Source organism: Triticum aestivum, chromosome 7A (genome assembly GCF_018294505.1).
Source record: "Triticum aestivum cultivar Chinese Spring chromosome 7A, IWGSC CS RefSeq v2.1, whole genome shotgun sequence".
NCBI classification, from domain to species: domain Eukaryota; kingdom Viridiplantae; phylum Streptophyta; class Magnoliopsida; order Poales; family Poaceae; genus Triticum; species Triticum aestivum.
In genome coordinates, this window is record NC_057812.1 from 676,913,167 (window position 1) to 676,925,936 (window position 12,770).

The following is a 12,770-nucleotide window of genomic DNA, read 5'->3' on the forward strand; positions in this document are numbered from 1 at the left end:
ATGTCCCCGGAGATAATAGCAAGAATAAACCTCACCTTGTTCTTAAGCTTCAACAACTCTTCCCCAATATTTTGCAACATTACTACCTGCACAACATAAATTAGCTAATGTGTCAGTTTGCACATGAACATCATCAACACAGAGGAAAAAATCAACAAGTACCTCTCTTCTCCGCGGGAGTATGACACCTATTGACCACCGTTGTATCGCAATTCATCTGGAGTGTGACTTGATCTTCTCACCGCGGGAGTGGCTACCAAAATCATGTGCTATAATATGAATAGTCGGCAAGTCAAACTGATCTCCAATGTCAGAATACGATAATCCAGCATATCTTCTATATGTCCCGTTGTATGCAGAGTTGCAATCATTGCACACATGACATCATAACAAGTGAATCGGTGGTCAGTATTTTGCCAGCATGTCCGAATTCTCTTAGATTAGTTCATCTATACTGTTGAAGGGAAATAACATGCTATGATCATTCTGTAAAAGACAGGCCAAGTGATTATCGTCATCAATTTGTAGTTGGGGTAAGTATATTCTTGTTGACAGAGATCAAGTAAATGACCGCTTTGCCTGGTAATGATATAATGTGTGAGGTCATTTTTTCTTTCAAGCGAGACTTAATTTCTGATGGTGAAACACTTTGGACAGTTACATTGTCAACAGAACCAGACGGCGATCTTTTACACCAAGCTCTTCGTTCCCATCATCTCTCACCGGCACCTTTGCACTTTCCTGTGAAATTGTTAAATTGACTTGTGAAAACAGCAAATAAGCAATCACAATACCGCTCGGTCCACTCTAGCTTAAGAACCACATCAGTTCTTGCATTACTCTGTACCTTGTGAGATTTTCCTGCCGTTATCTTCGGCGCTGCTTCAGACGTCTTCTCCACTTGATAGTTTTTTTCCGCCAACATCTCATCTCCTCAAATTTTGCATGAGTAAATTGCAAAAAACCACCACAATTGGGGACCCTAATTCACAAAACCACCATCTTTCGTTTTTTTTTCAAAAAACCACCACCATTGTGCTGACAGTTTTCAGAAAACACTAAACAAGCAATTAGCGTTGTTTGAGTGAAAATCTGATCAGTGGGTCCCAATGACAGGTGCCACGTGGCCCGGGTAAAGACGGTGCTCGTTACACGCCGTTAGAAAGTTTCGCTCCATGTTAAGTTAGACGTAGGACCCACCCATCAATGTGCTTGCTCCTCCCTCTTTTTTCAAGCATTCTTACAAACACCTCCCGTGCGCCGCCGTCGTCGTCTCCATCACGGAGCTCGAGCTGCTCATTCAGGGGTTCGGGCAAAGTTGGCATCGGTGCGGAATCCTCGCCGACTGATGGCGTCGGACACGGCGCGAGGTGGCGGCGCAGCCATGGCCATAGCCGGCAAGGTGGCTGGTCGTGGGACAGCCGGGTCATGCGCGTGGCTCCGTCCGTAGCCGGCGGCGAGCGGAGCGTGGAGCAGGATACATAAGGAGGAGGGGAAGCGCGCGGGGACGAGCTGGAGGTGGCTTGCCACAGCCGGCGAGGTGGGTAGTCGTGGCCGAGCCGAGCGGCATGGTGTGGTAGGACGCCCCCGGAGAGCACTGCCTTGCTACCGCGTAGCCACCGCTAACGAATCGCCGCCAGACCATGTCCATGAGCTCCGCCTCCTCGGCTGATATCCCTCACCGACGGATTCGAGCAGGGACGCCCGGAGACGACCGAATCGAGCTTTTCTCCGCTGCTTGCACCGGCCGCTCCTCGCCGTCAATTCGCCGCCTCCAAGCCTTCCCAGTACCCACTGAGCTCTCCCACCACATCTAAGTGAGCTGCTCTTAGTTTCCTCCCATCTTCTCTGCTCTATTTCGCGCCGTAGCGCCATCCCCCAAGAGCTCTGAGCACGACCACCGCCATGGCCGACGAACTCAAGCAGGTCGTGCTTCCCTGCCTAGTCCTGTAGTCCAGTAGCATGCGTAGGCTCCAGGAGCTCCTTCGATTCCCCTGAGAACCTCTTCGTCTCACCCCTGTCGTGGTCTGCTCCCGGCGGCCTCCTGCAGTCCGGCGACGGCTGCTTCGTCGGCCAGAGGCCGTACAGGAACATGAGCTTTTGGGCATGTCCTGCATCCATATTCAGCTTGTGGCCGGAGGCCATGGCAAGCGGCCGAGCGTGCTGCTGCGTGGCGTAGGAGCTAGCGGTGTTGGGAGGTTCGTCGGCCGGCAGCCTGGCTGGCCGGAGCCACAGGGCGTGCATGTACACGGAAGCGCTAGGTGCTCCTCGTCTGCTGGCTGCTGCGCGCGGGGAAAAGTCAGGGGGGGACGGGGACGGGGTTGACCTTACGTGGACATGTCATCAGGATCCACTGGTCAGATTTTCACTTAAACAGTTTTAACCTGAAATCTAAAAAGTGGCCGCGCACTTTTTGGTCGAACCGAGCGGCCGGCTCTCACAGCGCATGCATGTGGTAATTTATTTGTCTGCTAGTGCATGTAGGCGTGGCATTAAATACGTTCACACTGCTCCTTTAGTTTAAGAAAGACAGATCCATCTGCATTTATTTCGGGTTTTTAAAAATTCAAAAAGCTATATCTTTCAAACCGCGCGTCGGAATTCAAATCTGTTTTCACCATTGAAATCCTCGCGACGAGATCTTTGAAACTAGATCCCGCATGGGTATATTTTGACGAATTTTTTTCGATGCCAACTTTGAAGCTATATAGTGCAACTCTATTACTGCATTATGCAACTTTATTACTACATTGTGCAACTTTTTTTCAAAACTAATATTTGGAGCTGCGCCTTCGTATGAGGTTACAACCTAGCAACCACGACAACTTTGATGTGCGACTAGTCTATTGCCTCGACGAAAGTCGATGTGCAACCTCCTCTTGTAATGTAGTCTAGTCGCACACACATTGATGTTTAGTTGGCTTGTAATGTAGTCTAATTGCACGTACATTGATATTTAGTTGGCTTGTAATGTAGTCTAGTTGCACACACATTGATGTTTAGTTGGCAGAAAGACTAATTGCACACGCATATGCTTAGTTGGCTTGTAATTTAGTCTAATTGCACACACACTGATGTTTAGTTGGCAGGACACTAGTTGCACACACATATGCTCAGTTGGCGTGGCAATCTAGTCTAGTTGCACACACATTGATGTTTAGTTGGCAGGACTTTTTTGGCACACACACATATGCTCAGTTGGCGCGGCAATCTAGTCTAGTTGCACACATATTGATGTTTAGTTGGCAGGAAGACTAGTTCGTCGAAACATCTCCATGCGGGATATAGTTTTGAAGAGCACGTTGCGAGGATTCCAGCGGTGAAAACGGATCTTAATTCCGACGCACGGTTTGGAAGATATAGCTTTTTGAAATTTTGAAAACCGAAACAAATGCATATGTGATCTGTTTTTTCCAACTGATTGTGACCGATGTGAATGTATTAAATGCTAAAAGATACATGCGCTAGCGGACAAAAATTACACACATGCATGTCTATGCAGAGCAGACGCTAGCGGATAAAAGAATTTCTATTTTAGGCGGGCCGCTCGCGCATGCCAGCGAGCAGCCGGCCGCTACGTAGACTCGTCCCAGTTTTAATTGAGCGATTAGCGTTTTCTGAAAACTGTCAGTACAATGGCGGTGGGTTTTCAAAAAAAAACCGAAAGGTGGTGGTTTTGTGAATTAGGGTCCCCAATTGTCGGCATGTCAAACTAATCTCCAATGTCGAATACGATAATCCACCATATCTCCTATATGTCCCATTGTATGCAGATTTACAATCATTGCACACATGACATCATAACAAGTGAATCGGTGGTTGGTTGGTCGTAGTATGGACCGGGGGGGGGGGGTTAAATTTGGCTTGTTTAAATAGAAAATGGTGCTGGCATCAGTGCATTAGTGCTTGGTTGAAAGTGTAGAAGGGAAAGAACAGGCTGTGCAACACAATGCATTGATCATTGCACCAGGCACGTATATATGAGTACATAGAGGGGCCACGATCTCAACTATACACATGAACTAGGAGGTGGGTCCAAGACACAATATACACGTACACATATATTCAACCCCCCCCCCGCACAGTCGAAGCGGCGTCTGAGACACAGAGACTGGAACGAAACTCCTCGAAGGTGGAAGTCAGCAGTCCCTTAGTCATCACATCGGTGAACTGTTGTGCGGTCGGAACATGGAGGACCCGAATGCGTCCAAGCGCCACCTGCTCACGCACAAAGTGAATGTCCAGCTCGATGTGCTTAGTCCGGCGATGATGAACGGTGTTGGCGGAAAGGTACACCGCAGAGACGTTGTCATAGTAGACAACCGTAGCCTAGGAGACATCATGATGCAACTCCTGAAGTAGCTGCCGTAGCCAGGTGCACTCAGCGACGGCGTTAGCCACATCTCAGTACTCAGCCTCCACGCTAGAGCGCGAAACCGTAGGTTGTCGCTTGGACGACCACGAGACAAGTGAAGGACCGAGGTAGATGCAGCCGACCCAGTCCGCGTCAGAGTAGGCCACCATCTCCAGAGGAGTGGATGCCGTGAGGTGAGCCCAAGAGCTATCATGCCGCAGATGTAGCGGAGAATCCGCTTCACGAGGGTCCAATGGGAGCCACGTGGAGCGTGCATATGGAGGCACACCTACTGAACAACATACTGAAGATCCGGCCGGGTAAGAGTCAGATACTCAAGGGCAACAACAATGGACCGGTAGAACGGAGCATCCGACGTGGGCGAGCCCATTTGAGCAGAAACCTTGGCCTTCGTGTCAACAGGAGTAGCGACAGGGTGGCAGTTGAGCATGCCGGCACACTCAAGTAGCTCATGCGCATACTTCTGCTGATGAAGAAAGAAGCCGTCGGGTCACGGAACAACCTCAATGACAAGGAAATAATGTAGAGCGCCCAGGTCCTTGATGGCAAACTCATCACAAAGCTGGAGAGCAATCTGTTGAATAAGGGCCGCGGAGGAGTCCTTGAGGATGATGTCATCGACGTAGAGGAGGAAATATGCAGTCATGTCACCACGGTGAGATACAAATAACGAGGCATCTGAGCGAGTAACGCTGAAGCCCAGTATCTGAAGGAACCCGGTGATATGCTGGTACCAGGCGCGAGGCGCTTGCTTGAGCCCATAGAGAGACCGGGACAACAAACACACATGCCCAGGAAGGGATGCGTCGACAAAGCCGATTGGCTGCTCACAGTAAACCCGCTCCTCAAGATGGCCGTGAAGGAAGGCGTTGGAGACATCCATCTGATGAACCGGCCAGCCTCGGGAAACCGCCAGCTGGAGAACAATGCGGATTGTGCCCAGTTTGAAAACCGGCGCAAATGTCTCAGTGAAGTCGATGCCAGCGCGCTGCCGAAAACCACAGACCACCCAGCGAGCCTTGTAGCGCTCAAGTGTACCATCTGAGCGGGTCTTGCGGCAAAAGAAATACTTGCCGCTGGTAACATTGGCGCGAGAAGGCTGAGGAACCAATGTCCAGGTACGGTTCTGCTGAAGAGCATCGAACTCTTCCTGCATCGCAGCAAGCCAGTGAGGATCACGGAGGGCTGCTCGGGCGTACGCAAGGATCAGTGATGGCTCAATGGTGGAGGCGGCAAGGAGATACTCGTTGCTGGAGTACCGTAGACTTAGGCGATGAACGCTGGCTCAAGCCAGAGTGACTGGGTGAGACGGCAACTCCGTGACAGTTGGCGAGGCGGCCGACGAGGCGGCCGGTGAAGGGGCAGCGCCTGAGGCCCCCAAGGAGGTCGTGCCCGAGGTGGAGCTCGAGGGGGACGTGCCCATGCCTGAGGCGGCCAGTGGGGAGGCCGGTGAAGAGGACGGAGACGGGGCGGCACCCGAGGTGGCCGGCAAAGATACAGGCGACGGGGCGGCCGAGGAAGATGCCGGCGACGCAGCGGCTGCCGGCGAAGATGCCGGCGAGGCAGAGGCCGACGAGGCGGGCGATGCCGAGGCCCCTGACGGAGTCGGCGAGGGCGTCGTGGGGGCGCGAGGCGCAGCTCATCCCATGGCACGAGGACCGCCGAAGCCCGGAGGCGGTCCAAGAATCGAGCGGGGTCGTCCACCTGATGGGGTCGCTGGAGGGCCACTGGTGGCCAGCGGCGACGGGGCGACGAGAGGTACCTGCTGAAATGGAAACACCTTCTCATCAAAGTAAACGTGACGGGAGGTGAATACACGATGTGAGACGGGATCGTAGCAGTGGTATCCTTTGGTGTTAGGTGGGTAGCCAAGGAAGATGTAAGCGACGGAGCGAGGTGCAAGTTTATGAGGCGCAGTGGCGGCAAGGCTAGGATAGCAAAGACAGCCAAACATGTGAAGGCCATCGTAAGATGGGGGCGCACCAAAAAGGAGATGGCGAGGGGCATAGTTCCAATGTGGGCGACATGGGCGGATGTTGACGAGAAGGGTGGTGGTGGCAAGAGCGTCCTTCCAAAACCAGGAAGGAACGTTAAAGTGAAAGAGCAACGTACGGACACAGTCATTAAGAGTGCGAAGGATACGCTCGGCGCGACCATTTTGTTTGGACGTGTAGGGGCAAGTGAGGCAGAAGATAGTGAAGTGGGAGGCTAGAAGGTTACGAACAGCGACGTTGGCAAACTCTTTTTCGTTGTCAGTTTGTAAAGCAAGGATAGGACGACCGAACTTTGTGGTGACATAGGAATAAAAGGCGGTGAGTGTGGCAAGAGCATCGGACTTGCGACGAAGAGGAAATATCCACACATAATGAGAGAAATCATCTAAGATCACCAAATAGTATAGGTAGCCCGTGTTGCTTGCAATCGGGGATGTCCAAACATCACTATGCAATAACTGGAACGGAAAAGTGGAAATAGTGTATATGCGCTAAAGGGAAGACAAACGTGCTTGCCAAGACGACAAGCCTCACAAGTATGGCCGTCAATCTTATTGCATGAGAATGAAAAACTCTAAGTATTTGACGCAAAGTGGGTTTGGGTGTCCCAAACGAGCATGCCAAAGGTCGACACCTGCGGCGAGGGCGACTATCTAGGGTGGTGGAGGCGGTGGCGGAGGAGTGCACCAGATAGATCTCGTCAGGACTATCGCAATGGTGAAGGACCATCCGAGTACGGGCGTCCTTCACAGGAAAACCGACACCATCAAATTCAACGGTAATGGGATTCTCACGGGCAAGGCGATGAACAGATACAAGGTTCGTAACTAAATCAAGAGAAATAAGAACATCAGACAAAGTGATAGGTGTAGATGTGGAAGAAAACAAAGTAGGACCAACATGTGTGATAGGCAAGTAGGAGTATGAACTGGAGTGGAGGAGGTTAGAGTACCGGGATGAGATGTCATGTGGGCGGTGGCGCTCGAGTCCATATACCAAGCGCCGCCGGTACCAAGCGCCATCGGTGATGGCGCCGAGTGCAGGGCGGCCAAGGAAGTAGTGTCCCATGGCAGTGAGACCGGCAGCAAGGCGAAGCCGCCATAGGGCTGAACCGGGGCGGGTGGAGTATGGCCGCCGGCCATCGCCGTGGTGAGCAAAGCCGGCACCGGCCGACTGTTGCGGCATGACGAAGTAGGCCGGATGGCCCGCCGGAAGAACCTGTGGCGTGGTGAAGGGAGCTGGCGCGTCTGCTTACATGTAGCCGAAGAGAGATGACGAGGCGGTGGGGATGGGCGGCGGCAGCCTGGTGTGACGGCAACAGCTGGAGGGGACGAGCGGCGGCAGCGGAACGTTCCAGCGCCGGCGGCTATAGCAGCGAAAGGCAGGGGATGGGTGGTGTAGAGGCGGTGCTGAAAGTGCAACTATCCCTAGGTGGTTTTGGTAATTCATAACAACATATAGCTCATTGAGCTAATGCTATTCCAAGATGATTATTTCAGGAAAGCTCAATGATTGGCACGGCATGGATGTGAAAGTGGAACCCTCAAAATGCTAAGGACAAAGGATTGGCTCAAGCTCAAAAGCTCAAGACTCTTCATTTTATATTTTAGTGATCCAAGATCACATTGAGTCTTTAGGAAAAGCCAATACTATTAAGGAGGGATGAGGTGTTGCTTAATGTGCCTCTTGCTTCATGTGCTTAGTGATATGCTCCAAAATCCTCAACTACTTTCCCATATCCATATATGACCTAAACCCTAAGCCAAACTCGGTCCTACCGATTCTTTCTATCCGGCGCCACCGAGTTTCACTTGTCATAAGCCACTGCCAAACCCTAGCAATTCGGTTCTACCGATAGGGATCTCGGTCTCACCGAGATGGGATTGCAAACTCTCTGTTTCCCTTTCGTAACTTTTCGGTCTCACCGAAAGAGCGGATCGGTCCCACCGAGATTGCAATGTAAATTCAGTGTTTCCTTTTTGTAACTTTTCGGTCTCACCGAAAGAGCAAATCGGTCCCACCGAGTTTGCCTGACCAACTCTCTGGTTAGCTAATTACCAAATTCGGTCTCACCGAGTTTGTGTAATCGGTCTCACCGAGATTACGTTATGCCCAAAACCCTAACCATATCAGTCCCACCGAGTTGCATGTCAGTCCCATCGAAAATCTCTAACGGTCACTAGGTTTACATTTTCGGTCCGACCGAGTTTGTTGATTCGGTCCCACCGAGATTGGAAAACTGTGTGTAATGGTTGGATTTTGTGTGGAGGCTATATATACCCCTCCACCTCCTCTTCATTCGTGGAGAGAGCCATCAGAACACATACACAATTCCAACCCATATGTTCTGAGAGAGAACCACCTACTCATGTGTTGAGACCAAGATATTCCATTCCTACCATATGAATCTTGATCTCTAGCCTTCCCCAAGTTCCTTTCCACTCAAATCTTCTTTCCACCAGATCCAAATCCTATGAGAGAGAGTTGAGTGTTGGGGAGACTATCATTTGAAGCACAAGAGCAAGGAGTTTACACACCATTTGTTACTTCTTGGAGAGTGGTGTCTCCTAGATTGGCTAGGTGTCACTTGGGAGCCTCCGACAAGATTGTGGAGTTGAACCAAGGAGTTTGTAAGGGCAAGGAGATCGCCTACTTTGTGAAGATCTACCGCTAGTGAGGCAAGTCCTTTGTGGGCGATGGCCATGGTGGGATAGACAAGGTTGCTTCTTCGTGGACCCTTTGTGGGTGATTGCTTCTTCGTGGACCCTTCGTGGGTGGAGCCCTCCGTGGACTCGCGCAACCATTACCCTTTGTGGGTGGAGCCCTTTGTGGACTCGCGCAACCGTTACCCTTTGTGGGTTGAAGTCTCCATCAACGTGGATGTAGGATAGCACCACCTATCTGAACCACGGGAAAAACGTCCGTGTCTCCAATTGCGCTTTAATTCTCCAAACCCTTCCCTTTACATTCTTGCAAGTTGCATGCTTTACTTTCCGCTGCCAATATACTCTTTGCATGCTTGCTTGAATTGTGTGATGATTGCTTGACTTGTCCTACAATAGCTAAAATCTGCCAAGAACTAAAATTGGGAAAAGGTTAAGTTTTTATTTGGTCAAGTAGTCTAATCACCCCCCTCTAGACATACTTTCGATCCTACAAGTGGTATCAGAGCTTTGGTCTCCATTTGCTTTGATCTCCATAGCTTTTGGTGGTCATAGCCTTGGTTTCACAACCTAGGAGAGTATGACGTCTAGCGAGGGAAATTATCACCGTAGAGGTCCTTACTTTGATGGTACTAATTTTGCTAGTTGGAAGTACAAAATGAAAATGCATATTCTTGGACATAACCCCGCCGTTTGGGCTATTGTGTGTGTTGGTTTGCAAGGTGACTTCTTTGATGGGAAAGAACCAAACCGTGAAGCTACCGCGGATGAGTTGAAGATGTTGCAATACAATGCTCAAGCTTGTGATATTCTCTTTAACGGATTGTGCCCCGAAGAATTCAACAAAATCAGCCGTCTTGAGAATGCAAAGGAAATTTGGGACACTTTGATTGATATGCACGAAGGTACCGACTCCGTCAAGGAATCCAAGTTTGATGTGCTTCAAAGTCAACTTGACAAGTTCAAGATGAAGGATGGTGAAGGTGTCGCTGAAATGTACTCTAGGCTTGCTCTCATCACAAATGAGATTGCTGGCTTAGGAAGTGAAGAGATGACCGATAGATTCATCATCAAGAAGATTCTAAGAGCCTTGGATGGAAAATATGATACCGTGTGCACATTGATCCAAATGATGCCCAATTACAAAGATCTCAAGCCAACGGAGGTGACTGGAAGAATTGTTGCTCATGAGATGTCACTTAAGGATAAAGAGGAACTTCACAACAAATCAAGTGGTGCCTACAAAGCCTCATGTGAAGCCCCTACATCATCATGTGAGAAACAAAACTTCAATGAAGAATTGAGCTTAATGGTGAAGAACTTCAACAAGTTCTACAAGAGTAGAAGCAAAGATAGAAGCTTCAAGTCAAGGTCCTACAATGACAAAATATCTTCTACTTGAGAGCGAAACTGCTACAGCTGTGGAAGACCCGGACACTATTCCAATGAGTGTACGGCTCCCTACAAGAGAAGAGAAGATTCTCCAAAAAGAAGAAGCAAAGAATCACCACCAAGAGAGAGAAGGAGTAGAGATGATCGTTATGAACGAAGATACTCACGGAGAAGCAAGGATTCGGAAAGGAAGGAAAGATCATCAAGGAGCTACACAAAACAAAGACATCAAGCTCATGTTGGTGAATGGGTATCCGACTCCGACTCTGACAGCCACTCCGAGAGAAGTTATCACTCCAACTCCGAAGATACTCAAGATGAAGGTGTTGCCGGACTAGCACTTGTGTCAACCAACTCCTACGACATATTTGACTCACCAAATGAAGGAATTGGAAGATGCTTCATGGCCAAAGGTCCTAAGGTAACACATCCCGAGTATGTTGATTTCAATAGTGATGAAGATGACTTGTTAGGTGATTTGGTTGTTGACAACTCTAGTGATGAATACTATGATGAAACATCAATTAATCATGCTAATCAAGATAAAACGAATGACAATGATAAGGAGAAGATTGAGGCTCTAACTAAAGAACTAAACACTCTTAAGTTAGCTCATGAAACTATCTTCGAAGATCATTGAGAACTTTTAAGAGCTCATGAGAAATTACGCTTTGAAAAGCTCAATCTTGAGCAAAAGCATGAGTTCTTAAAAGCAATCAATGATGATCTCCGCAAGAAAAGTTCTTACATTGCCAAGCGTTTACTCTTATCCACTTACATGCCTCAAGTCAATTCTAGTAACAAGAACAAGAAAGATTCTTCCTCTAGCAGTAACAATGATCATGCTAAATCCAATATTGTTGCTTCTAGTAGTTCTCTTGATTCCACTAATGATTCTCTTAGCCAAGTTACACTTGAGCAAGAAAATAGCTTATTGAAGGGAATTATAGAGAAAGGAGTGTACAAAAGCCTTGCCGGAAGTAAGCAATTCGAGGAAATTGTGCGCAAGCAAGGAATGCACCGGAAGAATCAAGGTGTTGGTTTTGAACGTAAGTTCAATGCCAATGGAGTTGAGTGGGAAGAAGATCAATACCCCAAGACAAAGTTTGTTCCTCAACAAGAGAAGTATGATACTTCTTTCAAGGGGACACAAGCTCAAGATGATCTTCCACCACAAGACTACAAGCAAAAAGGCAAGGACAAGCTTCAAGAGGAAATTGATGCATTTGAAGAAGCTCCTAAGACCTTAGTCAAGTGGATTCCCAAGACTACTTCAAGTTCCACTTCATCAAGTACGACTACAACTCCAAGGATTCCCATCAAGATGGTGTGGATCCAAAAGAAGAAGAACTAGAGAGTTCTTGAGGGTGACTCCGCCAACATACTTCACTCTTATCATTTTGGCAAGAACAAGTGCAATCAACTTCCACATCTTGCACTAGTTCAAGGAGTCACAAACCCTCTTGTTGGTAAGACAAGGGACAAGGTAACCTAAAAGTTTTCATGGACATCATCTTGTGTGTGCATCACTCTATGTCTACGGATATCCTTGTTTGTTCCTTGTGGGACTAACCCATGTAGGTATTGAAAGTGCAATTCACTCAAATGGATAGCTCCAAGTGATCTACATCAACATTGAGCATCCGCATCTTTAGCATCTACATGAAGTCATCATCGACAAAACCCGAGGTTAGTTCATCCCTCTAAAGGGGGGATATCACATCTAGGGTGAGATTTACTCTAAGACTTGAGCTAAAGCAACTCTAAAGATGTGAACACAACAATGCTTTATGTAAAAGTGGTAACCCCACTTGAGCTTAAATGATGAGTATGACCTATGATCAAGTGTTCTCACTTGACTCCTAAGCCAATATACTCATATATAGATGACCTTGTCATCGCAAATTGCTTGATAGATGCTAGAATTGGTTGTGCATGCCTTGTCACATATTTCATTTGCCATCTTATTGTGTGAGCATGTTGGTTGCATATTTTACTCATTCGAGGACATCCACTTGTTGTTTTGATTGTTTGGCTTTATTTCCTTTTGCCAAGTGGATGGACAAGAATGCCTAAGAACCTCCTCTAGCTATCTATGCTTTTCTCGTCTCAAACTCTATTCATGCTACATCACAAAATTTGATCAAGTCAGATTCGAACCACTCTGTGTGAGGAGCGCTCGGAGTCCCCGATTCGTCATAGACTTAAACTTCCAAAACCTCTTTATGATTCTCGGTCTGACCGATACCCCACTTTCGGTCCTATCGAGCTCATTAAGTTGATCTAGGTTTTCGATCTCGGTGCAACCGATTTGAACCTTTCGGTCACACCGAGTTTCAGTAACTG